This window comes from Papaver somniferum, chromosome 1 (genome assembly GCF_003573695.1).
Source record: "Papaver somniferum cultivar HN1 chromosome 1, ASM357369v1, whole genome shotgun sequence".
Lineage (NCBI taxonomy): Eukaryota > Viridiplantae > Streptophyta > Magnoliopsida > Ranunculales > Papaveraceae > Papaver > Papaver somniferum.
The window spans coordinates 50,151,967-50,179,829 of NC_039358.1; the positions used below are offsets into that span (position 1 = coordinate 50,151,967).

General features: G+C 36.0%; 1 long non-coding RNA gene across 1 annotated transcript; it reads right to left on the reverse strand.

Annotated features, from left to right (window-relative positions):
• Positions 1–15,731: 15,731 nt before the first annotated feature.
• On the reverse strand, positions 15,732–19,118 carry LOC113286239. Its single transcript, XR_003329187.1, has 3 exons — positions 18,938–19,118; positions 16,949–17,033; positions 15,732–15,958 (listed from the first exon to the last, which is right to left on the reverse strand). It is a non-coding gene; the product is annotated as an uncharacterized LOC113286239 (long non-coding RNA).
• Positions 19,119–27,863: the final 8,745 nt, after the last annotated feature.

Sequence of the window (27,863 nt, forward strand, 5' to 3'; positions counted from 1 at the left end):
CATCTATACCTTAATACCCCATAGAAACGTGATCTGAGCCGCTCAATTTGTCCGGCAAAGTTGAGTGGTCGAGATTAGTTTGCAATTGGGAGGTGTGACCACGCCTAGTTTGGGCGTGCGAATCGAGACGACCAGGCATGATATGCCTTGGCCGATCGGGTATGGAGATATGTGGGCCCACAATGATCGCGTTGATACTCACTGGACCTGCTTAATCGACTCCTAGACCCTTCATTCGATCAGGTGAAAATGGACGCTCGTGATCGAAAACCCTAATTAGGGTTTTGCCAGCCGTGCGTCATGCCTTGTTTGGGCTCACGAATTGGGACGACTATCCATGTTTGGTCTTGACCGATCGGTCATGTATGTAGGCGGGCCCACGGTATTTGTGTTGACATGCTCTGGGCCCTTTGAATCTACATCTACACCCTCCATGTATGCCTGCGAAGATGGATGGTTGAGACTGATTTGCGACACATGTAATTGCTGCAAACCCTAATTTAGGGTTTCTCGTCCACGCTGCTTTGGCTGGACGAATTGGAAAACCACCCTTTTGGGTAGGCCGACCATGCGGGGTCCGCATTGGTCCGGTGTTGAACATTCCAATACCTGTTTGAGGGTTATGGATTCTCCCTAAGCTATCCAATCATGCTGGTGAAGTTGGATGGTCGTGATTGTTTCTGAGACTGATACGGACAGTCCAGATGCTCGATCGGTCTAGTATAACACTCCGAGAGTTATAGCATGTACGGGTATTTCATACGTGCCTCCTTATTTAATGCTTGGATATTCGTGTTGCTCTGCTGAGAGCAACACTCAGTCGTCATGCCACACCAATAATGTTAAGAGTGAAGCAGTACATGAAATACAAGGATGGTCATGCATTAATTGATAATGCTATAAGTTTTCAATGGAGAAGTATTCTCTATTTTATCAGTGGCTTTATCCTTTGCAGGATGTTAGCGCATTATTTCGGCTTTTACAATTTTTAGCCTTAAACAAAAATCCACCATCAACACCCGCTTAACTTCATGCATTGTTACATTGTCCTCCAGACCACATTTTAATCTTTCACCATTGCGTTACACCTCCACTAAAGCCAACTTTTTTTAGCTTTTAGTATTTAATTAGTCTCGTGCATGACTGTGGTTGCTCTTAGGAAGGGATATGTCTTTTGGTCTTTGGGCTCGACTCTTCAACAATGTATTGCGCAACAACCTGTTAAATCACATCTGTGGTTGTTTCTATGGGGTCACCAATACGATAACCAACGAGGACTAACCCAATTGGCCAGGAGTCAAACAAAAAAAAGTTGAGAGTATTATGTTCCAACTTTGTCGTAACACAGAATAAAAAAACAAAAAAATAATAGTATTTGATTCATTAACCAAAACCGATTCTAAAAATATATGTGAGAGCTGGACTAATAGTCTTATTGACAGATAAATTCTTTGCACATTCACATTCAAAACAATTAGTGAAGGTGGCAAACTTTCGTAATCGAAGTCAGTAATCTAAGTCTCCGGATTAGATTACAGTAAAAAATTACAAAGCTATTGAGATTAAGGACCGATTTGTTTACCATGTAATGTAAAGGTACAAACATAAAGGTCCTTTCTCTCTTCTAGTTATCAAGATTACTTCTTCTGAAGTTTTTTAATTTGGGTCGCAGTTGAGAGTATTTGATTTTCTTCACGATTTCTGGATTACTTCGAGTTGGATCAGTATGAACGATAGAGGTGCTTACTATACTACCACAGATGCTTATCCCCATATCCTTTGTTGTCTGACTTTCATTTACGGTAAACCAAAAATCCTTGAGAAACACGTTTTGGGCCAAAAACATGGAATTTATACCTCCACCCGATAATGAACCTTGGAAATATTAGGTGATTTCAATAGCCTTCTGAGTTCTGAGTGGTGAGGACAAACTAGGTGGTCTACCTTTGGAAACAACTGATTTACAAAACCTGATTGATTACTCTACTAAGTTTTCTCCCATTGACCCTTGTTTTTCTGGTCCTGATCACACTTTGTCTAATATGCAGGAAAATAATCGTACTTTAGAAAGACTTGATAGGTTTTTCTTTACCATTATTGTTGATATTGTATTTCCTTGCATTGTTGTTACCCGTTTTCCCAGGATCAACTCTGATCATTGTCCTATTTATGTTAATTTGAATCATTCAGAAGACCATGTTATGAAGCCATATATGTTTCAAGCCATGTGGATTGCTGATCCTTCTTGCAAGGATGTCATAGAATATTCTTGGGAAGAGGATCACGTAGGTTTTAAAGCCTATAATCTCAAAATGAAAATTAATAAGACTAAAGTTAATCTAAATAAGTAAAACTTGGAATCTTTTGGTAATATTGTTCAAAATGTAAAGAAAGCTCAACCAGATATTTTGTATACCCAAACTCACCATCCTGAGGATCTAGTATCAGTTCAAGTCCTATATCACTGATAGAGCTAGAATAGGAAATGCTTTCATTGACCATTTTAAAACCATCTACACTTCAGGCACTCAACATTTTCAGGAAGAAATTTTGGGAGCTATTCCCTGCATAATCAACTTGCAAGATAATGTTATACTAAATTCTCTAATTTCTGATGAAGAGATTAAATTTGTTGCTTTTAAAATGAGCGGTAGAAAACCCCTGGTCCTGATAGCTTTACTGGAAAATTCTTCTAAACTTATTGCAGCATTGTTGGTCCAAATGTTGTTAGTATGGTGAAAGAATTCTTTAATAATGGCCATATCTTAACCCAGTTGAACCATACAAACATGGATCTTATTCCTAAAGTTTCAATGCATGGCTGACATGTTCCATCAATTTAAACTTATTGGACTTTATAACTTTGTTTATAAAGTGGTATCTAAAACCTTGACAAATAGGATCAACCCTTGATGGATAAATTGATTTCCTTAACCAAAGTGTTTTTGTTCCTAAAAGGCAAATCTATGATAATGTCTTACTTGCTCATGCACTTGTTCATAAAGTCAGAAAGGAAAAAGGGAAAGCTAAATTTGGTTGTTATTAAACTTGATATGTCTAAGGCTTATGATAAACGTGAATGGTCTTTTCTTGCTAGAGTCATGGCTAATTAGGCTTTGATACTAAATGGTATGGTTTCATTATGAATTATTTTTCAACTTTGTCGTATTGTCTCAAGGTTAATGGCTCTCCTGTTGGACATTTTAAACCTGAAAGAGGGCTTAGACTAGGTGATATTATATCCCCAGCTTTCTCGGCTCATCTGTCTTTTCTGGAGGCCTATGATGTTATCCACGGTGTCAAGGTTTGCAAATATCCCCCCACCCCCCACCAAATTACCGATTAGCTATTTGTTGATGACAGTTTTATTTTCTCGCATGCCATTGATAATGATTTTGTAAAAATTAAGGATGAATTGCACATGTACTTCCTTGCATCAGGACATGAAATTAACTTTGAAAAATCTTGTATTCTATCTTTTAATGGTAAAATTGATAATAAGGACATAAGTCGTCTGAGTAATATTCTGGGAGTTAAAAACCAAAGTCCAGGTGAAAGTTATTTAGAAGCCCCTATTACTTTCCTAAGATCAAAAACCAAAACTCACATGGGATTTTTAAAAGCTATTGATGCTAGAACTTTTAACTAGTCTAATAGTCCTCTTTCACAAGATGGTAAATCAACGTTAGTTAAAAATGTTGGTCAATATATCCCTCTATGTTAGATGTCTTCCTTCTTAATCCCTAAAAACCTGTGTCATAAGATGGACTATCATCTCAACGAATTTTGGTGGGGTGAATCTATGCATCCTAATGATAGGTAGATTCGTTTGATAGCTTGGGATAATATGTGTAATCCTAAATCGGAATGTGGAACTGGTTTTAGGAAAGCTGAATTGAAGAATCTTGTTATGTTGGTAAGAAATACTTGGAGACATGCTGAGAATGCGAATACTCTGTTAGGTATGTTTAAAGTTAAATATTTTCATAACTGTGATTTCTTAAATGCTAAATTCCCAAAGACTACTTCCTGGGCCTGGAAGTGCATGTTTGTCATAAAGGAAAAATCAAACCATTTATTTCTTGGATTGTGGGTGATGGTAAATTTATTGATACCTGGTGCGATAATTTGGTACCTTCTCAGGGTAAGGTTGTCCCGAGGCCTGTCACAATTTCTGACTCTTCTTTGACTGTTAGCAGTTTCATTGACCCGGACACTAGATCCCGGGACATTGTAAAGTTGCAGCATCACTTTAATCAGTCTACTTGTCAGAAGATTGCCTTGATCCCTTTCAGCCATGTGACAACTCCTGATAGGAGGGCTTGGGATTTGACTAAAAATGGGAGATTCTCATCTAAGTCAGCTTATATGTGTTTTAGAGGCCCTGGGGTGCATGCGGATAAAACCTATTGGAACCGTATTGGGTCCCTAAAAGTCCCTGCTAGAGTCCAACTTTTTATATGAAAATGTGCTAACAATGCTAAAAAAGCGGGGGTCTAACCACCACACCCAATATTTCATTTAGCAATCTGTATGGACTAACTCCAATATAATTCCAAGAGAATCAACTAGACAGTCAGACTCAATCAAGGAAAATATATCCAAGAGTTATATCTCAATTTCTCAAATCAATATGCAATCGAACATATAGAAAATCTGTCAGCCAGATTAATATGGGAAATAACTTGGATGGTACCGAATATCAATATCCAAGCATCAATCAATTTTTATAAACCACCAAAGGTTTAATTCACCAATTGATTGAACTACGCACAACCTGTGGTATTTCAATTATATAGAAAATATAATGCGGAAAAGAAATAACACAGACACCAGAAATTTTGTTAACGAGAAAACCGCAAATGCAGAAAAACCCTGGTACCTAGTCCAGATTTGAAAACCACACTGTATTAAGCCGCTACAAACTCTATCTTACTACAAGTTAACTTCGAACTGGAATGTAGTTGATCCCTAACCAATCTCACATTGATTAAGGTGCAGTCGCGTTCCTTACGCCTCTGAATCCCAGCAGGACTCTACGCACTTGATTCCCTTAGTTGTTCTCACCCAAGACTAAGAGTTGCTACGACCCAAAGTCGAAGACTTGATAAACAAATTTGTCTCACAAAGAAAAGTCTATTGAATAGATAAATATTTCTCCCAAAGAAATACCTACGAGTTTTTGTTCCGTCTTTTGATAAATCAAGGTGAACAGGAACCAATTGATACCCCGGACTTATATTCCCGAAGAACAGCCTAGTAATATTAATCACCTCACAATAATATTAATCGTATGGTAGCGAAACAAGATATTGTGGAATCACAAAGAATGAGACGAAGAGCTTTGTGATTACTTTTTATCTTACCTATCGGAGATTAAATCTCGAGAAAATCTTAGAGAAGATAGTAATCAATACGATAGAACAAAGTAAGATCAGAACACGCAACTACAGAGAAAATAGTTGGGCCTGGCTTCAGAATCCCAATGAAGTCTTTAAGTCGTTAACCTATAATGGTTTTAGGAAAAACCTAGGTTAAAGGAGAATCGACTCTAGTCGCAACTAGTATCACACAAGAGGTATGGGGATTAGGTTTCCCAGTTGCTAGAGTTCTCCCTTATATAGTCTTCAAATCAGGGTTTGCAATCAATGCTATCTTGGTAACAAAACATTCAATATTCACAGTTAGATTAAAACCTGATTAGATTCAATCTAATATCTTTCAACCGTTAGATTGTCTTATCTTGTTACACACAAATAAAATGTGCCTTCATTTAGATATGGGTAACCGTACCTAAACGTGTACTTGGTTGGCTCAACAATAGTTAACCGGAGTTAGCCATATGAACACTTTCATATCAACCATGTTCATCTTAAATACAACTAGTTCAAATGAAACTAGTTATAGGGTTGTTCATTTGTTTATATTCTCATAGAAGTATACAAGACACAATTGAAGCAAAATCTCGAATTGGTTCATGAACATTATAGTCATGGTTTGCAAAGATTGCATTCCTTATTATATAAATGTATTTGTTCATGAGTATGTAAACATACATAACCGATTTTAGAACTTAACCCACTCAGGTATGAAAACGGGTACGCATACCTAAGTTCCTGGACTTGGTCTTGTTTACCAGTATGCAATGGGTAAGCATACTGTCGTTCATGACCGAACTCAGTTAAATCAGTACGAATACAGGTATGCATACTATAGTTCCCGAACTTCAACTGTTGAACAGTACGCATACGGGTATGCATAATAAATTCTCGGACTTGGAATACACTTGCAACAGTAAGCATACAAGTACGCATACTGTGCTATATCCAATCAAAGGTTAATAGTTCTAAACTCCCATTTTAATCATTGAAACATTCTTAGAAGACAAGAATAGTTGTCTCACACAAACTATTAGCTTCAAAGCAATTTTCAAGTGATCAAATGATCAATACGAAACATTCCGAGTCTACATCAAATGACTGTCTCACACAAATCATGTAAGATGTTACCAGGCGATTTTCACATGATCATCTTTTGAGTTTCGTCAAGAGTAAAAGATGAACTTGGTTAAAGCGAAAGCTTTCCAACATATATTTCGATAAATATGTAAGCGAGTTAAACTCAACTCGAAATATCAAACGTGTATAAAGTAAAGTATATATAGCTACATGATTTTTGTCTCAATGGGAGATAGAATAGAAATGGACTTCTGAGTGATAGATGAGTTCAAGTCTCCACATGCCTTTTGTTGATGAAGTTCCACAAGCTCCCCTTAGTATTTCTTCGTCTTCAATCGATGAACGTCATAAAGTCTAAATCTCAACTACACATTCTATCCTAACCCGAGACATAGCTATAAGTATACTAGAAATCAAGACTTATAGTTTTGACAACTAAAATTGACAAACAAGCTTGAGATACCAACTCTTGTGAGTTCGACCGAGCAGTGTTTTAACAATATCCTCCTTTGTTAATTTTAGTGACAAAACTATCAATACATATGGATTACAAAATAAATAAACTTTGTAGCTTCTCATCCAAATGCTTGATTTCCTATGTTCTTCAACATTACTCGAAATCTTCGTCACTTCCAAGTACTTTAGTGATTCTGAACGTGCTCAACTCAGCATCATAGTTTTTGAAGATCCGTAGCCATAGAAATAAGAAAACAATTGTTCTCAATTATTGTTATACAGTGTCATAGTATTATTACACAACATCAAAGTTCAATTGTATCACAACTTTGACAATAATACTATAGTGGTATGTATGACTCCTCCTTAGTCAATACTTCATCTAACAATGAAAACCACTTCCCCTTACATAATGATTTGTATACCATATGTATTTGTAGTGTGAACTACACAATAATTCTCCCCCTTTTTGTCAATATAAACTGGCAAAGGTACGAAAACTAGCGGGACCATACTGAAATTCTCATAGAGATACTTCATGACTAAAAGAGAACATATCAACTTTGTTTCGATGATTTCACATAGTCGAAACTTAGTGTATTCATCAAAGAGTTTATAAAGATACAAGATAACTCCTACAATATTCCACAACGCACTCCCCACAAAGATTTGGCAATTCAGCACAAGTTCAATTAAGAACTCTCCCCCATATAATGTCATTCCCTAAATAACAAAAAGAGAGACCTTACTTTTGCAAGAAAAGAAGGATTTCTTTGGACATTAACAAATCACATGAAACATGGATTTGTATCAAGAAAACTCGATTAAATTAACCACAAAGGAACCTTAATGTTTAATTTAATCGGAAATGCTCAACATAAGAAAACTTACGGAGCCGTACAGTACTTTCACATAGAAGTGGATCAGGGAAAGATCAATACTGCGGAATATTCAAAAATTCATTCTATTTTTCATCAATATTTTCATAATGATACCACATACTTAATCTTTGTAATTCAAAAGTTCATTCTATTTTCCATCAATATTTGTATAATGACATAATAGACTTAACTTTTGACATATATGGGACAATCATAGTTCACGGACGTAAACACACATATCCCATAACATTATTTGCAATATATGAAACCAATAAAGATTAATACTGCAAAAATCATCTTCCAAAAAATCTTTAGAATTTAAATAAATAAATCTAAAAACATTGCAAGATGAAAATCGTTGGCAATAGTTATGTGCAATCATAATATAGGTTATTCCAAACCCTAGTTATCCTTCTTAAAACACAAGAATAAATTCTCATACGAAGTTTCCAAGACATTATTAAGCAAGAAGTAGAAAAATCATTTCACTTACTTTGAAGACTCTTCTCATATTCCCTATAATCATCAAGCTCGTCTTCGATTAGATCAATCCTGGATTCGAGATTATCTATCCTCAAGACTTTTGGTAGAAGATTCGAGTTTACTCTTCAAAGCACGTACTTGTTCCAAGACAAGATTCATAGTTAATGAGAGTTTTTCAAAATGAGAGACGGTAGGATTCACATCGGACGAGGAATCACGTTTGTCTTGACACATCTCATTATCGGAGGAACCAAAACGAACTTTCTTAGAGGGAAAAAGAACAGTCCATACATCATCTTCTTTACTAGAAAGGCTTGAAGATGACATGATAGGATACAGAAAATGGAATGCTTGCTTAAAAGAATGTAATCTTACAACTTAAAAAGAAGATATCGAACAAATTCCTAAAAAGACCTTTGACCAAAAACCTAACAGAATTTTGGGTATCCAAAAGAAAATGACTTTATTAGGAAAACCGTTTAAGCACATAAACGGTTCTTGACTCAGAAAATACAATTCCAGGAAAAAGAAGGTACAGAGACAAGACAATAAGAAATAACAAAAATCTTTTCACATCCCTCTTGAAGATTATAGTCCTTGTTCAAGGGAAAAAAGGAACAATCTCAGAACCTATTACAAATTGTAATTTCTCCTATCCAATAAAGGATCAGGTGGATTCTTATGAGAAGAGGAAGATTTTGTTATTCCTTTTATAGGGAGACGATCAAGGGTAGACGTCTTCCTTTCTGCATGTTCTGAAAGCTCTGTTAATTGATTTTCGAAAACTATGAATGGTTCTGATTATCTCTTTAGAAAGTGAAACAAATTTCTTATGAGATTTTCTTTTCTCCTCCTGAAAAAAAGAATTACTGGAAGAAGCATTTTCAAGAACCTTTGTGCACACTATCTCTGGGTTATCCTGGTTTTTATACAAAAGACATAATTGATTCGTTGTGCTATTTATTTTATGTCTTTCTCATTACCAGAGAGTTTGAGTATGACATGTTTTCAGGAGTAATATGCTGATATAGTTTGAGAGAGTTTATCGAAGTTAATTGATTCTTCTTCTTGGAATCACGATTGCGAGATGTAGTTTTCTCTTGTCTCAATTTTTTCAGTTAACTCTCCAGATTTTCAATCCTTTTAATCCATGCTTCCTTCTCCAGTTGAAACATACTCTTCATTGAGTACAAATATTTCGTTAAAAGATCAATTTTCTTCTCTAGGGAAGATAGATCGTTTATCATGGAACAGTCAGAGCTGTTTGAGGGACAAGTGTGATTATCAGCAAAGTAGGTGAGAGAACATTCACAGGATTCTTCCTCAGGACAATAGTCAAGAGTTTCCATCCATGCTTTGGTTAACTCACTAACCTCCTTATTAGAATAACCAGAGCACATGGAACAAGTTCCATAATCATAGTTTTTGTGAACTTTTCTATCATTTTCATTGATTGAAGACAAATTCTTTTGAGACTTTCTTTTTCTCTGTCTCAGAGTTTTTTTTAATTGTTGTACAAACTGTTAGAGCATAGCTCGGTCGACCTCGCATGCGTTGCTATATCAAGCATGTTTGTCAATGTTACTGATCAAAACAATGATTCTTGATTTCTAGTATATTATAGCTGAGTCTCGGACTAGGATAGAAAAGTGTAGTTGAGCTCAAGGACTTCATGGCGATTCATCATACAACGACGAAGATCTACTCAAGGAACCGTGGAACTTCATCAACAAAAAGGTATGTGGAGACTTGAACTTATCTATCACTCAAAAGTATATCTCTTCTATCTCCTACTTCTTATCAGACAAAAAGTCGTATGCTATATAGACTGGATCATACACATTTGACATTTCGAGCTGAGTATTCACTACTTATCTTTTTCTCGAAATCGTGTGTTGGTAAAGCGTTTCGCTTTGATCAAGTTTATCTTCACCTAGTGACGAAAGTCATGAAAAGTTTCAATTACTTTGAGAATTGCTCTGACGTGAAACGGTCTGTGAATAACGGCTATATAATGTCCTCTGAGAATGTCTCAATGATTGGAATGAGAGTTTAGATTACATAACCATGTATTCCTTAATCCGAAGTTTTCGAACTTTGTTGATTGAGAGAAACTGGAGGAATTGGCTTTGCCAAGTCCGCGAACTCAGTTTGCAAACTCAGTCCACGAACTGACGGAAGTTCTCTTGCCGAGAATTTCTGCTGGGATTTTCCAAAAACTCGTTTGCGAACTCAGTCCGAGAACCTAGTCCGCGAACTGGCGGAAGTCTCTTTGCCGAGATTTTCTGCTGAGTTTGGAAAACTCTGTCGGTTGCCTTAAGTTCGTGAACTTCTTTGTGAAATTAAGTGGTTATGATCTAAAGATGTGCTCTGAACATGAAACTTAAATTACTAAGGAATGTTTTATGCAAATCGTGACTATAAAGTTCATGAGTCGATTCATCGAATCGAAACATCTTTGTTTCAATTGTGTCTTGTGTAGTTACATAAAATCTCATAGCAATTGAACAACTCTCTAACTATTTCATTTGAGTCAATTGAACTAGTTATGGTGAAGAATAACTAGGTTAATATGAATTGCTCATATGGTTAACCTTTTGGGTTACTATGTTGAACCAACATACACGTACACGTTTGGGTATGGTTTTCACAAACCCAGTAAACGTCTACCCAAGTGTGTGTAACAAGCTAAATTTTCGATCTAATGGTTGAGAAATATTATCTTGAATCTAAATCTGGTTTTCATCTAACGGTGAATATGGATTGCTTTGTAACTAAGGAAAAACCCTGATTTGAAGGCTATATAAAGGAGACATCTAGCATTGTGCAAAACTAATCCCCACACGTCTGTGTGATACTAGTGCGCTCGCTAGAGTCGATTCTCTTTTAACCTTTGGTTTTCTTCTCTAAAACCAGGTTAAAGACTTAAAGACTTCATTGGGATTGTGAAGCCAGACCGATACTACTTTTATCGTAGTTGTGTGATCTGATCTTGCATCTTTTATCGTACGAGTACAATCTATTGATTGGCTTGAGATCGTGAGAGTTTTCCGATAGGAAAGATAAAGAAGTCACAAACATCTTCGTCTCACTGTTTGTGATTCCTCAACAAACCGCTTGTGTAGTCAAGAAGGATTGTTGAGAAGTGATTGATTAATCTAGGTTGTTCTTCGGGAATATAAGACTGGATTATCAATTGGTTCATGTTTACCTTGATTTCATATCTTAATACAGAACAAAACCTAGGGTTTTTCTGTGGGAGAAAGATTTATACTTTGATAGACTTTTCAGTGTGAGACAGATTTGTTTAATATCAAGTCTGCGATTTTGGGTTGCATCAACTCTTAGTTGTGGGTAAGATCAGCTAAGGGAATCAAGTGCGCAGTATCCTGCTGGGATCAGAGGCGTATGATTACAACTGTACCTTGAATTAGTGGGAGACTGATTGGGGTTCAACTATAGTCCAGTCCGAAGTTAGCTTGTAGTAGGCTAGTGTCTGTAGCGGCTTAATACAATGTATATTCAATCTGGACTAGGTCCCGGGGGTTTTCTGCATTTGCGGTTTCCTCGTTAACAAAACTTCTGGTGTCTGTGTTATTTTTTTCCGCATTATATTTTATATAACTGAAATAATATAGGTTGTGCGTTAAGATCATCAATTGGAAATCCAACCTTTGGTTGTTGATTGATATTTATTGATCCTTGGATATTGGTCTTTGGTACCGTCCAAGTTATTCCTTGTGTTTGATTAAAGACTCACTATTGTTTTAGCTTGAGTAAATCAAAACAAGTGAGAGATATTGACTCCTTGAGATACTTTAATCTAGATTGAGTCTGACTGTCTGGTTGATTCTCTAGCAAAGTATTTCGGAGTTTGTCCATACATATTGCTAATCGAATTATTGGGTGGTGTTGTTAGACCCCCGCTTTTTCAATTGGTATCAGAGCAGGAAAACAAGTTAAAGACCTCATTAGTCTGTGTTTGTAGCGATTTGACTCTATGGACAAGAGTACTATCTCTGACAACGCAACATCAGTACAGGGCTGCTCGGATAAGTTTCAAAGATCTGAAACCACTAAGGAAAACTCCTTCACGTCTCCTCCAGCCGAATCTGCATGCAACTGGAGAAAATCTCTTGATGAACAGTTGGATGATCTCTTGAATGATAGTGATTCAGAAGAAGGACAGAGTCTTGATGAGGAATTTTCTCAATACATCAAGTTATTTAATCGTGAATTGAAAGAAACAAGGACAAATGCTTGCTTGAGAAAACTCTTCAAAGGTTATGATGGTGGATACAAACTGTTACAATCTACCGTTAAAGATCATGAAGAAGAGGTTCGCTCAAAAATATCTAAATGTGATAATCTTCTTTGTAACCTATGTTTGTTAAAAGAGAGACTTTCCGAAACTGAAGCAAGATGTGAATCTCAACAGAAATGTTTCAATGACAAAGAACGCAGTCTTCTTACCAAAGACAAATCCTCGGAAACCAAAGTCACTGCTGCTCTTAATAGGTAAAATCACTAGAAGAGAATCTAAATAGGTTCGGTTCTAGATCTACAAAACTGTCTTCTATGCTGGGAGCCTGTAAAGAACATCATGATAAACGTGGTCTGGGATATAAAGAAATAGACGCTCCTAACAGTGGTAAGATTAAGTTTGTTAAAGCTATTTATAATTCTCCATGTGAAGAACCTGTGTCAGCTTGCAAAAACAAGGATTCTACTTCTTCTAAACCTGCTCATAAGAGAACTACTGAACGTAAGTCCTTCAACTGCTATTACTGCGGAAACAAAGGACACTCTGAGCGAAGGTGTCGTCTTCGGATAAGGAATGCAAAACTTCACAACATTCTTACTTGGATGTTTAAGGAAGTTGTTAAACCTATATCACAGATTGGATTCAACCTTGCTTGGCTTCAAGGCGTATACTGTGATAAGGCTTTTCCTAATTATGTTTTCAAACCGAAGGATGCCTAAAACAGTGGAAGGAAAAACAGCAAAAGTGGGACAGGTGCTATAAATCAGTCTGGAAAGAGAAAAAGGAACAGGAGAAATAAAAACGAGTTAAGTTCCTCTAATCTTCTCAAAAAGGACTGTGAATTCAAGTCTTCCAACTCAGATTTTCTACACGTCAACAATAGGGTGTCTGATATGAAGATCTGTATAAACAAACTAAGACGGAATATCAAGAAAACATGGAATGCTGTTAACACATGTACTTCTAAATCTTCTCTTGATAATGCTTCTTCAACTATACCAGGTATCTTGATAAATACCGATGAAAAGTAAAAAGAAGTAAATAATGATGAGCAAGATGCTCATCTTATTACACCCTGACATGTTCATATTGCATCTCTTTTAATTATGTTTAGTTAAAAAGGGATGCTCATGATTCTCAGGATTTTCATCTTGGTAAAGCTGTCAGGATTGTACTGCATTCGATGTTGCTTTATTCCGTTTGCTCCTCAACATCTATTTCTTTTTACGTTTTGGGATTTTTTGGTTTATCTTAGGCCCGTTTCTCCAGTTCACGCACCAACCCTCACGAACGACATGTTTCCTAGGGTTTGATGGAATTCCTTATATATATAATGTGTTCCAGAAGTCAAAAAGATTTTATAAAAGTCTTTTTGGTGCACAATAGAGGGAAGCAACAAGGTTGATGATGTTGAGATTTGTCCTATTGATATCTCGTACTTTCATGCTCTTGATCATGAAAACGAAGACAAACTACCAGTTCAGATTTCTTCACAACTGGTAGGAAATCTTCTTGAATACTTTAAGGTCGTTCGAGAACAACTCAGTTTTGCAACAAGGAACCTTGACTACCTAAAAGGCGAACTAAGGAAGGCATCTGAGGAACTCATTCTTGTTCAATCCCTGGTTGCAGACAGGATTTAGTTCCTCGTTTGATCTTGGTTCTAGTCTGTTGCTTAGTATGTCTTCTTTTTGGTTGAGTTGGAAGAATAACTAGAGCTTTAATAGGGAAGATTGTGACTACACATAGCTATTTTTGTTTTCATCTTCTTATGTTATTTTTTAGGTTTATTTGTTTTAGATTCTAAAAATATTTGGAGGATGATATTATTGTAGTATTAATCTGTTTTGAAGTATTGCAATATTTTTATGGGATATGTATTGTTTGCGTCCGTGAAATTGAAGGTCCCATATTGTCTCAAAAGTAAAGTCGTTCATAAATTGATATTCGTATTGATGAAAGGACGATGGACTTTTGACAATTACAAAAGTTATGCCTACGCAGTCATTTATTTGATGGAAAATAGGATGAAATCTTTTGTTTGACAAGGATAAAGTCTATTATGTCGTTATGCAAATCGTGATGGAAAATAGAATAGATCCTTGTATGTTATCCACGATATTGATCTTCATTGATTCATTTTGTTATATTTTGCCGTGAAGGCTCCATTGTGTATCTTATGTTGAGCACCTTACAACTATGTCGATTAATATTAGCCTTGTTGGTTATTCCATGAGATATGTTGAGCATTTTTGAACTAAATTAATCATCTTGATTGGTTATTTAGTTATTTGCTCCGAAAGTCTTCTTTTGTCGAGCAAAATCTTCTGACAATTAAATTGATTGCTTCGGTGATTAGTTTGGTTGTATATTCCTATTAGGTTAATTATAGGTTCTCTTGTAATTAATCTAGTTGAGTTTTTCATATATTCCACAAGTTCTTGTGTTAGGTATATGAACGGCTATACTAATCATGTTCTATTGGTTGATGTAGTCGTATATTCCGTAAGGTTTTCCTTATGTTGAGTATTTGAACGATTAAGGTAGTCATCTCCATGTGGTTATCTTAGTCGTAGCTCCGTGAGTTTTCTTATGTTGAGCACAATCAATTAAATTGATCACTTTTGTGGTTTGTTTTAGTTCCGTATTCCGATTAAGTTGATCAGGGGTTTACTTGTGATTAGTTTGGTTGAGTTTTGGATATAGAAAATCATTTTCATGGTTTTTGGTGTCCAATTAAAAAATCCTTCTTTTCTTTCGAAATTAAGGTCGCTCTTGTTGTTCTTTCGGGAATGACATCAAATGGGGGAGTTCTTTTGAACTTGTGCTTAATGGTAATATCTTGCGGGGTGTGCGGATGTGGAATTTTATTGGGGTTATCTTGTATCTTAAAACTCCTTGATGAATGCATTTAGCTTCAGCTTTATGATTGCATCTAAATTAAGTTGGTATGTATTTTTCTTTTAGTCTATGAAATGTCTCTTGTGAAAATTTCATTATGATCCCGTTCTTGTACCTTTGCCAATTTTATTGACAAAAAGGGGAAAAAATAATGTAGTTCACACTACATATACATATGGTTTTCGGATCATTGTGTAAGGGGGAGTGGTTGTAGCTCTCCCTAAGCTAGCAGCTGACTAATCCAAGAGATTAACTATAAAAAGAGGCACTAACGATCTAAAACATCTATTTAAACAGTAAGAAAGAAGTTCTAATCAAAGATTTACTCGAATCTAAACCCTCTTTGAAATAATTACAAGAACTCCTCTCATATGATACATATTCAATAGTGAGTTGATTTACAAATAGAATATAAACACAAAATAAACATAGCGGAAGCTAAACCAACTAACGAAACCAACTCCTCGAAGCTTTCATCGCCACATGCACCACTTGAATTGAATCTGTCTCTGAAACTGAAAGTGGAAATGGGTGAGCACATCATCCCTAAAAGGGGTGCCCCGAAGAAATAACAATTAACTTTCAAGTAATCACTAAAATGATTTAAAGACAATGCAGGTTTTAGTAAAAACCGATAAAAACGGAAAAACTGTAAAGCATATTAAAGTAATAAGTAGTACTGAAAATATAAATTTTTACCAACCAATAATCGACACACATTCACAACATAAATAATAGTTGAGCAACGTTTTCCTTCGGAGTAACAAGGCATGACTGTTGCGGATTCTTCAATGATCATTAAAGCGCCCATGAGGTTTCAAAGAAAACAATATGTACCTTACCAGTATCTCATTCTACGCGCACTCTACATATCAAGTATTCAAAGAAAACAAATGGTAACAACATTATATCCGACCGAAGTCCTTACACCATGGAGATCACACAATCCGCCCACGTGTAAATCCAACAATCTTATATAATATTCTCAACATTATCCTCTCTAAACACCAAAACATAATAAAATAGCTTTTGAAAATAATTTAAAAGAAACAGTAAACATTCATGTATGTGACATGCGTTGCCCCCATACAGAAATAGGGAAAGTATAATGGCCAAATTAAAACCAGACCTGTATAATATTCAGCCCAACGAGGCCTATCTAGGTTTGCAATAAATAGATATAACATTTGGGAGCACACATCTCACACCAATCAAAAGTAAAACTTCTCCCTTTCATGCTAACAAGAAAATAAAGATTGTAACCGCTTTCCAGTCAATCGAAAGAATCACATTTTGGAAAATAAGTAAATACACCCAAAACACAGATATTAATTGTTTCTAAAGATCCAAGTTCATCCCAAAATGTAAAAGAGAACTAGTTTGTAATACACACAAATAATACATGCGTACACATATCATATAGTAACAAAGACATGCATGCATTTCATAAAAGATAGATTTTTAAAACAATAATGAATACAAGAGAGTTCGTTATTGATTCCCACCTCTTTTGATGACAACTCTCGCCTACCTCGAGATGTTCAATCCACTGGATCATCCTTTGAATCGATCGTTGTTAATAACGACTAACTGTTAATCACACAAGCACTCTAAAGATTAGCCAAAAGGCTCATACAAGGCTCATAACACAATGTCATACAATTTTCTAGTTATAGCTAAGTGAACTATCTAATGGTTCTAAGCCCATTAATGATTGTACACCTTTTCATTATCTATCTTTAACACTTCCAATGTTTTGCTAATCCAATTAGGTTGGTTCTATAGTCCATCAGGTATTTCTTATGAATATCTACAACTTTGTAGAAGGAACCAAAAGCTAGTTCGGACTATAAAGGGTCCAAACAATCAACATGGGAAAACTAGGCCTAAGCCCAAGCCCAAGTCCACTAAGCTCGGCCCACTAACACAAGGTTTGATCCAACTCGGTCAACTAACGGTCAAGCCTGTAAAAGAGTCGATTAACAGTCAACATCCAAGGCCAGGTCAACTGGTCAAAGTCAAAAGGTCAGGCCCAAATCGGTCAACTGTGTCAATTCGGGTCAAGATAGGGAACTCAGTGAGCCAAAACGATTGAACTCACTCAGATATCTAAGTAAGGGTAAGCTAGGTCAGTCAGGTTCTGACTAAGCTGAAAAGCTCAAGGTCAAAATCCTTGCACAGGCCAGAGCCATTGCTCGGGCCAAAGAATACTACTGCACAAACAAGATGCAATACAAAACATGCCAAGACATGAACCAAAAATTACAATTCTAACTTCAATGCAACTCTACAACTTAACCTAATTACAACCCTTATTTCTTAAACTTGAACTTGAATCTCAATCAATTCTGCTAACCTCACATCATTCTCTAACAATTCAGACATCCACTTCTTTAGCTAGAATCCATACTAGTTCTTCATATCACATGTAATTCACTCACAACCCACACTTCATATGTCCACCCACTATTCTACACAACAACAGCAACGACATCTTCTTTCACATGCACTTGCTAACACATTCATAATTCATACATCTAAACTTCAGCTCAGCTTGCACCTGCAATCATCAGTATCTCTTCATCTTCATGTCTGCAACACCATTCTTCTCATCTTATTTTAATCACATCTTAGGCCTCCTCTGTAATGCATAAACATCTCAAATTTCCAAGCTCAGCTAAGAAAACCACCATTAATAAAACTTCTTCATCAACACCTGCAATTCATTACAGATTCACCACCTTGCTCCATTCTTTGTCTCCGGCAGCAACTCACACTTAAAAAACTTCACATGCATCTTCCACCTGAAATCGTCTCCATCTCCATATCTAATCACCAACAGCTACAGAACCACCAACATTGTTACCAATTGAACAACACCTACAACTCCAGCATCCTACAATCACCCAATACACCACCAACTCAACTTTGCATTCCATATCAGCCACACCCACAGTTCAACTCCACTGCCAACATCAGTTCTAACATAACTCTCACTGCATTAATCAACACCACCATCACCACCAGACCTGCAATATCTATAACTTGAACCACAACACAACCTCAATTCAACTCAGACCACCCTTGAATTGCAATCCCTTCCATTCTGTAATTAAATGTCACCATTAATCAAATCCAAATCACCAATTCTTCTTCTTTCCAGCACCATTCAACTGATCCTCAATTGTAAACTCAAACCCTGATTTCTAAATCTTCATTGTAAAACCCTAAATCAACACCCAACTTCAATCCCTACAAACCAATTCATATTCTCCATCTGCTGATTCCAATTCAAACACCCTAATTCACATGGACCCTAATTTCTAATAGATTTATAACAAACAAACCCTAACTCTCTATGAAACTGGAATTAAACCTTACACGATCATGTCTAACTTAATTAACAACAAACCCAAGAATTAAAACATCAAAACGCTCTCCATTCCATAAAGAAAATCAATTAAACAGAAACCCTAAATTAAATCTTTGTTTACCTTCTCTGCTGGGTTTGATTTCACCAGATCAACCAGAATTACCACCATCAATTAACCTTCGATCTCTACAAGCTTTAAATCAACTCAGAATCATGAACTGATTCTAAAAATCGCCAACAGACGAAGAACATAGAAGAAGGGAAGAGAAGAAGAAAGAAGAAGATGAAAGAGAAAGAAAAGAGAGAAATGAATTTCTCTGCAACACGTCTGGGTGATAAGGCCAATGAAAATACTCTAGGCACCCAGAAGATTGATATGGGCATCCAAGCGGTGTACGGCCTAATTACTATTTTACTCCTTCATACTTAATGATATCTTCTTCGTCCAGTGTCTGAATGACACGTTCGAGTAGTCTATTTTGCGTAATTTTTCGTGATCGATTCGATGGTACTAATTTCGTATCTAGATCGTTATTAGATTAAATTTTATTAATTAATGTTTGTCTCAAATTAATCAAGTCGTTAGCGCTTTAATCGTCTCTTGATCATCGCTACACCAGTCAAATAACGTTGACGAGCTTGAGGGTATTTACATTCTCCTCACCTTATAACATTTTCGTCCTCGAAAATCGTACCGGCCTTTCCGGTCTTCAGAACTCCTCACCTTATAAGAAAACACTATCTCTCAACTAAGTGCAAGTACTGCTCATACTTACAAACGCACGAAAAGAAAACAACTCATTTTAAATGAGTCAAAACAACAAGGAAAGAAACACAAGCCTTTTTGGGTTTCTACAACTAAAATTTATAATTTGTAGCTCTAGGTTCAATAAACTAATTTTCTAATTCATAATATGATTGTCTCTAAGCTCACTATGGTGAAGTTGATTCTAACAGATAAGTAAGTCTAGGCTCTTCACGCTAAAAATATAGTCTAATATTTAAAAATTTCTTAATTTGACGTAGTTCAATATTTGTTATAGGTTTATTCATATAGCTACTCCAAATTTGTTTTCACGTAAATCTATAATATTTGATATTTTAACTTACTATTATACTATATATAAATTTTTCAAATATTATTATCTACTATAAATTTGCTATCAACAAAATTATTGAAAAACTATTACCAGTAGTGTTACTATTTTCTATATCTTTATTATTATCGTTATTAATTTGTTTATAGCCTCGTTGGTACACTAAGTTTTAATTTTCTAAGTATGACTATAATTGGTTTTACCTAATCATATCGAGTCTGTATACTATATATATATATATATATATTTATCTAATTAAATATTAGCATTGATAGCTTAATATTATTTCAATTTGAGTCTGCATAAAATTATAAATGTAGTGTAATAGTCTTTAATGTAAATTCCTATTAATATACGAATTTATTTACTTTCAAGTCTATTTTTTTTTTATACTAAGCATTCAAGTACTATTATTATTTCTTCACGTATATTTATTAAATCAAATGTGTCCCCGAACTAAAAATGATTTGGGTATAAGATTATTAAGATATTTGGTCCGCACGTTTTTAAGTCTTGACGTGATATGTCTTATATTATCTATTTGGTTTCAATGCACAAGAAAATATTTCTAATTTTATTTAATTTATGAAATATGACTGTGGATAATTACTAACAATTTCATACAGCCACTTGATCCTAATTATTACTTTTATCGTTATACACTTACTAATAAGATTTTTAATTAGATAAAGTTCAATACAATACTATAAGATAAGTGTCAATATTATTTTTGCTATGATTATTAGTAATCCTATTATCATTTATTACTATTAACACTAATGGTCGAACTATTATCTTAATTACCTTTACAATTTAACTTCATTTCTAATTCAATAAATTAATGGTTCTAATTATGAGAAATGGTACTCTATCAGTTTCTAAATAAAATTTGGGATCTATCAGTTCACTAATAGAAGCAAGTCCTACTATGAATGGTAATCCATGCTTGTAGTTGGACTGTTGACCAGCTGTTGAACGGGTCTATTGTAGGTTTGTAGGTATATTATGACCAGCTGTTGAGCGGGTCTAATATAAAAAAAAATTTAAAATTTTTTTTATTATTATGACCAGCTGTTGAGTGGGTCTATTTCTTATTTTCTTATCATGTTAAGACCAGCTGTGGAGCGGGTCTTGAGGTTTTACACATGACCAATTGTTGAATGGGTCTATTTTTTTTTGTTTTGCTCGAGCACTAGCAAAAAAAAAAAATAAGTGCGGAGTGTTGATAAGCACTGCTTTTGTAGAAAGTACAAGGGATTTCAATCATTCGAGTATTGAACACCAAAATTTGCAGCTTGAAGAGTAAATTCAATCACTGGCACCAAAATGGGAAACGTGGCTAAGCTACAAGCTAAAGAGTCATTCGCAACATGAAGATCTACATAGCTACTACTCAAATCAAGAGAGAGAGAGCCCACTATGACTAATTATTTTAAGCTGTCTCATATTCTTCCGTGTCAAGCACTAAGAGCAAGAAGTGGCACGTGCCTTCCTATCAACACAGTCTGTGGAAGTGGAATCTCATTTCTTTACGTAACAAAAGAAACTTTAATTTCCTAATGGGAGCTGGTGGTGTCTAAATGGATTTCTCCGAGCAGCAGACGTGGTGGGTTGGTCTCGATCTCATTCAAGCAGTTGTGAAACCAAATCTTATAGGCAGTGATGGATATTTCGGATTCCTGCATCAATAACACCGATCTTGATGATGATATTTAGAAGACAAGGAAGTGGAGATGTATGGGTTGGCAACTATAATGGGTTCCAGGGTATTATGGGTTGTTGTTCGAAGTGAGTTAGCTGGCTCGATCATGTTGAACTGGTTAAAGCTTGTCCTACGGTCAGTTTTCGAATCAGGAAAGAAGATGAAATGGAAGCTTCCGACTAAAAATGTATTTGTTTAGCTGGTGATGTTGGCTGGAAACAATGGATTTGAAAGTTCTGTCATGGTATGGCTATGTTGGCTGATTTTGCATGGAGTTCTAATCAGTGAAGAGTTGGGTTGTGTTCGGTCTGAAATTTACAATAGAAATGTTGGCCGAGTGAATGCTATCTGGCAGTGCTGGAGATAAATGTCGACTGGAAGTACTAAGAAAAGATTGGTGTTTGCTGGATGCCGTGACGATATGACAGGGAAGATTGAAGTGATGCTGGTTTTGAGCAGCAACGATGGAGATGCAGCGAATTCAGGCTACAAGAGGTGACACTGTTGCTGGAGTAATGGTGCGTGTTAATTGGCTGAGTCTAATGGTGTTTTGAAGTTGAGTTTTGGTTCAGTTTGTTGTTGGAAACATCATCGACATGAAGCAGCAACAAAGACGTTAAGGGCTATTTGATGGCACGTGGTGGTTGTAATTGTAATTACAAATGATCAGTCAGAGTATTTGCTGTCTTCCGGGATTGGATCTGAAGGGGAGAAAGTCGAAGCTTCATTGTTGGATCTGTCAACATAGGTTTGTGCTCGAGTGAATAATTGGTTGAGCCCTGCAACCAGTGATGACGAGATGCAGAAGGGGAGTTTGATGTGTTGGATTTAGGAAGGAATGGTCGGAGTATAGGAAAGAGCTGGTGATGCTCAAGAGCTTCTGAACTCGACTGACGATGGTGGTATCGATTTAATGGGGACAACGATGGATTACTGAGGTGACTGTGGCCGCGTTTATTTGACCTGAAATTGTGCCTCGAAGTTGCTGAGAAGACGAGAAGAGCACTAGACTGGTGTTGCTGCCATTTGAGTTCTGGAGAGAGTCAAGGCACGAATGGTGATTCAATCAATTCGGCAGGAACACAAAGGAAGCTGGGTACGTGGATCCCACAAATAAGGCAAGAATATACTTTCATGCATCCACATGCAGGAAGTAATTTCATACCTTAGATAAGTGATGCTGGAAGGGTGATGTGGCACACTCTCATTCGTTGGTAATACATTTGTGGCGTGAGGAAGAAAGAAATAATAAAAAACTGAAAATCTTCAAGGAGGCGGGTTTTGGGAGACGAACAGAAGGGAGTCAAGGAGGCCGGTTTTGGGAGACGACCAGAAGGGAGGCGGCTACAGAGCCGTGAAGGAGAGACGGAGAAGGGTTTGGTTTCTTCCGTTTAGAGACGGAGAAGGGTTTGCTTTCTTCCGTTTTTCCAATTCTATTTCGATTAGCTAGTGAATACTTAATATATTTGTTTATGGTTTTTGAGAAAACCATATCTCGCTAATTATTTTGTAACTAGGGTTTCTATGGTTGAAACTACATGACTATTAGGCCATTTTTGATTGATTGGATTATATAGCAATGGACCATTTTGATTTGAATAAATAATTTCATGATTTTATATATTGATTTAATGATAATATGAGTTGTTGCTTCACCGGCTTCGTATAACTTTTGTGCATAATTGTTAGGATCGAAAATATATTTGTCTATTTATTTGATATTCCATGTTTGGGTTAAATCCTTTGATGGGATATGCTTAGAATAGTCAGGTATTATTTGAGAACCTGTATTTAGTTTCGTATAAATTTCTCGCTAATGCAATTTGATGGTGCATGCTTTGGTTTAGTCGTTTGATGTGCCATGTTTAGGGCGCCCGAGTGATATTTGCGACTCTAATATATATAATAGGTGATGTCAATAGAACGAACAATAAATAATTCATGAATTATGTTTCATTTCAGTATTTGAATAGAAATAGTGGTGGATACATTAAACCCTAGTTACCAACTCTCCCATTTGACTCGTTTTGTTAATTGAGTTTATTTTTCTCATCGTCTTTATTATTTCAAAAATCCAAAAACATCTTTATTTGTTAGACCATTAGAGATATTGATTACGTATTTCCACTGCTCCTCATGGGAACGACCTGTACTTGCCTCTGTCTACATTGTAGACACCGTGCGATTGCGGTTATTATACATATAGGGTATTCCTATATCCTATCAATTTTTGGTGCCGCTGCCGGGGATAATTTTTCATAGATGAATCTACCTCACAAAATCATTCACCCGACTTAGAGGTTGTTTCTAGACCCCTAGACTTTCAAAAGTTGCCTAATATAGGGTTAGAATTGTGTGCTTCTCAAATTTTGTTGGATCACTTTGCATCCAAATACCCAGAGGACTTGCCTATTCCTGATACAGTGCATGAGCCGATTGATAATTCCCCAGTCTCAAAAGAATCCCCATATTTTGTTCTTTATGCACTTCCTTGTGCAGTAAAAACTTGGTTTAGGGATAAATCTCGATTTTTGATAGTTTCAGCGTTTCCACGTTTTCATGATATTAGTGTGAAGCTGTCCTTTTTATTTCATTTGTTCTTTTTACGTTTCTTTGGGTGTGTCTTTGTATTACAGGTTTGAAGTTGCATACTAAAGACTTGGAATCAAAGCTTAAAGCCAACAGAAAAGGAAAAAGACAAAGCAAAAAAAAAAAAAGGAGCGAAAGAAAAATTAAAAAAAAAAGAGAGAGAATTTATTTTATTTTTTTAAAGACCTTCCATTTTTTGTAATTATTATTATTATTTATTTTTTTATTTCTTTTCTTTTGCACTTTATTTGGACTTTGGACTTGGAAATTTTTTTTTTAAACCCTAAGGAAGGGTACATTAAATATAAAACTGTTTGCAGGGAAGGACGACGATTACAATATCGTCTTGGCCCCTCGGGTTCGCACATGTCATAGGAGTCGTGGCCCGAGTCGACTTCAGCGGTTCTGCGCCCGTCTGGTACGGGAGGTAAGCTTTCGAAACACCCGCGAATCCCCTGTCAGCGGGTTTATTGTATGCCTTAAGGTGAATATATGCTGAGGATTTGAATACCGTTGTTTTAATTTCCTAGTAAAGGGCAAGGCCTGGCCAAATTAAGATAAGGACTCGGATTTCATCATCGTTTCCTTCTTGCCCGCCTTAGGAAAACGAAACCAAACGCGAACCTAAGTTTAAAATTTTGACTAGAACGATACCTATAGGGTAACGAGCTTAATAGGAAAGTCGTTCGAAAAATATTGGTTACTCTTTTGAGCATACTTTGAAGTTCATGATGGTTTCTGCGAGTTGAATGCGTGACTGCGCCGCCTTATAATACCGGTGAGACCTTGGGTATCAAAGCTCCTCGCAGCTTCCCTCGTCTCAATTCAACTTACTTAAACTCGGATTGATTCCAGAGAGGTTTTCCCAGATTGTAAAGAATTCCTTTTCGAAATATTATAAGTTGGTCTAGAAACAATCTAAGTGGAGCCATCATGCTTGTTGTTTGCTAGATTTTATAGGTTTGATTTGGTCGAGTCAGCCTTGTTTGTGATTGTGTAGAATTCCCTTGCAATTAAGAATGTCGAACTGGTATGATAGAAGCCAATACAATGATTATCGACCTGAATTTGAATATGGACATCATCCTTTCTATGACCATGGTGGGAATAGTGGTTGGGAACGCCATCCTTTGGAAGGATATGGGTCATACCCTGGTGAGCCCAATTACTATCCACACATGCATCAGTCTTACGAGCAAGAAGATTATAGTACTAGTTCTTCGTCTCTAGAGGATACAATCAAACTATTGAAAAGTAGTCCTTTTTATGATCCCTCTGTTCCTATTCCTCCTTTAGAAGAGTCCCTCAGGAAGTTAGCTGAGTCGACGCGTAAGTTAGATGAGATGAATAGTATAATTATAGACGAAAGAACTACAATAATGAGTGAACCTTCTTTAGAAGACCACCTCAAGCGGATAGCTGAGACGAACGAAAGAATTGCTCGAAATTACTTGAATTGCCAATATAGTGTATCCAATAATACCCTTGAGAATGAAGATAGTTATTTACATAATCAAGATAACAAGGTTAGAATTGGTAGCATTACTTGTTTTGATAAGGTTCGATCTGTTTCATGTTATTATGATGAGGATATTGTTGATGGAGAATCATACATATGTAGGAATAGTGATCAGGAAATGGATACTCCAATTGAGCTTTACAATGATAATATTATTTCTATTTCAAATCCAAATAATTTTAATAATTATTCACCTATTCAAAAGGACGAGGATTTGACTAGAGATACCCTCGTATTAGACGATGTAGTATTTCCTGTTTACAAAGACGATAATGATTTAAAGGAACGAGTTTATTCTGAGAATAATGTTTTAGAGTGTAGCTATTTAGAAACAATAGTCTTAGACGAAGAATATGAACTCTTAGAGCTTTTAAATATGAGTGAGGATGCATCACCTGAGTATAACCTAACAGAAGCAATTGACCATTTTCAGGATTCCGATGATCTAGAAATTAGGGAAATTGTAGTTAGTCTACCTAGAGACACCCAAAACTCTAAGTTTGGGGGTGATTATCATTCTCCCTGTGCTTTACCTTTAACTCTTATAAAGTTCCCTCGTGTAGGGCTTGACATTTGTGCCTCAACCATCGTACAAGATTATCTCCATACACGTTTTCCCGAACCTAATAATGTCCAGAAAGAAGTTCAGTCATTAGAAACCCATCCTCTGGTTGATGTGGTTTGCCCAGGCTATGATACCCTTATTGACTTTGTTTTCCCACCAAATAGTTTTATTCCAAATGTGGGAACGTTTATATTTCAAATGTGTCGAATATTTAGTTGTGAGACTAAACCTAAATGCTTTAGGAAATTAGAATCAACACATTTTCTTAAGAATGACTACTATCCTCATTGTGGTCAATTTTTTTAAGTCAAACCTGATTTACTTAGAGGATCCTCAATTATTTCGGTTATTATTATGTGCTTCTAAATTTTTATTTGAGTTTTTACAGACTCTAGGACCTAATAATTCGGATCTCACTTTTGAGGAGTTGCAGCCTAAAGAAATATATTTAGACCCTTTTGTAGAACCTGAACCTGAACCACAATTAGATGTAGTTGTATTAATCAGGAAACTAGGTAAGGGCATGCTAGTCTTGTTCATTTTCTTGGTTTACTGCAGTTTCCTTTGGTCATCTCTATTTGGTTTTGAAGACCCACAGTTATTCCGGCTACTGTTATACGGTTCGAGTTGACTAATCCTTTCCTAAGTCTGGCTGAAGACTTTAAACTTAGCACTTCTTGGGAGGTAACCCATGCTCATGCAACATGGTAATATCTTTCCTTAACTCTTTTTCTTCAAGTGGTAACAGTTTCTCCTTGTTCATGCTTTTAATTTTATCTTTAGAACATCGAGGACAATGTTAGATTTAAGTTTGGGGGTGGGGAAGAACTTTTTAGTTGCACTTTTGAAACTTCTAGCATCACATGGTACCCGGTTAGCTAAGTTTACATACTGTTTCTCACCGAAAAGATAGAAATTGGAATGCTAGGGATAACAACCTTTTGAGACATTAGAGAAAAAGACATTGAGATCCTTGAAATTCAGGAGAGAACTTGTTCCTTTTAGAGGGTAACCGTGATGGACCTAACCATACATGATGGAAAGGCAAGTAGGTCAGGAAATGCCAGAAAGACAAAGCAACCTCACAATGTAGTCTTAGTTACTGGATTGCGACTCTCTCTCAGTAGAAACTTATCATCATCAACAAGCGGAGCGACATCAAAATATATGAAGAAAGTTGAAGACGTTTTAGGTTTAGAAGCAACAATAGAAAAGAATAATTCAAAAATCAAAGTTGAAGTTATAATAGCAAATGATATAAGTTGTTAGAATCCATGATACCAAGACATCACAAGTTGCGAAGATCCAAGTTTTGAAAGTCCTTCTCTCATGGCCATGTAAATTGTTGTCTTGTAATTTTTGTTTCCAACAAAAAAAAAATGAAAAAAAATTATCGTTACGTTTTGTTCAATAAGGCCAAAGGGAAGTAGAAATTTATAAGTCAAGCAAGAAATCGAAGAGAAGAGTTAATTGTCAAGGTTCTATGAGGTTCGATAGTTTATCATCAACAGTTGAAGACCGAAGAAGACGTTGTTTCTACTGAGCACTATGAGAGAGTCGAAGAAAGATACATTT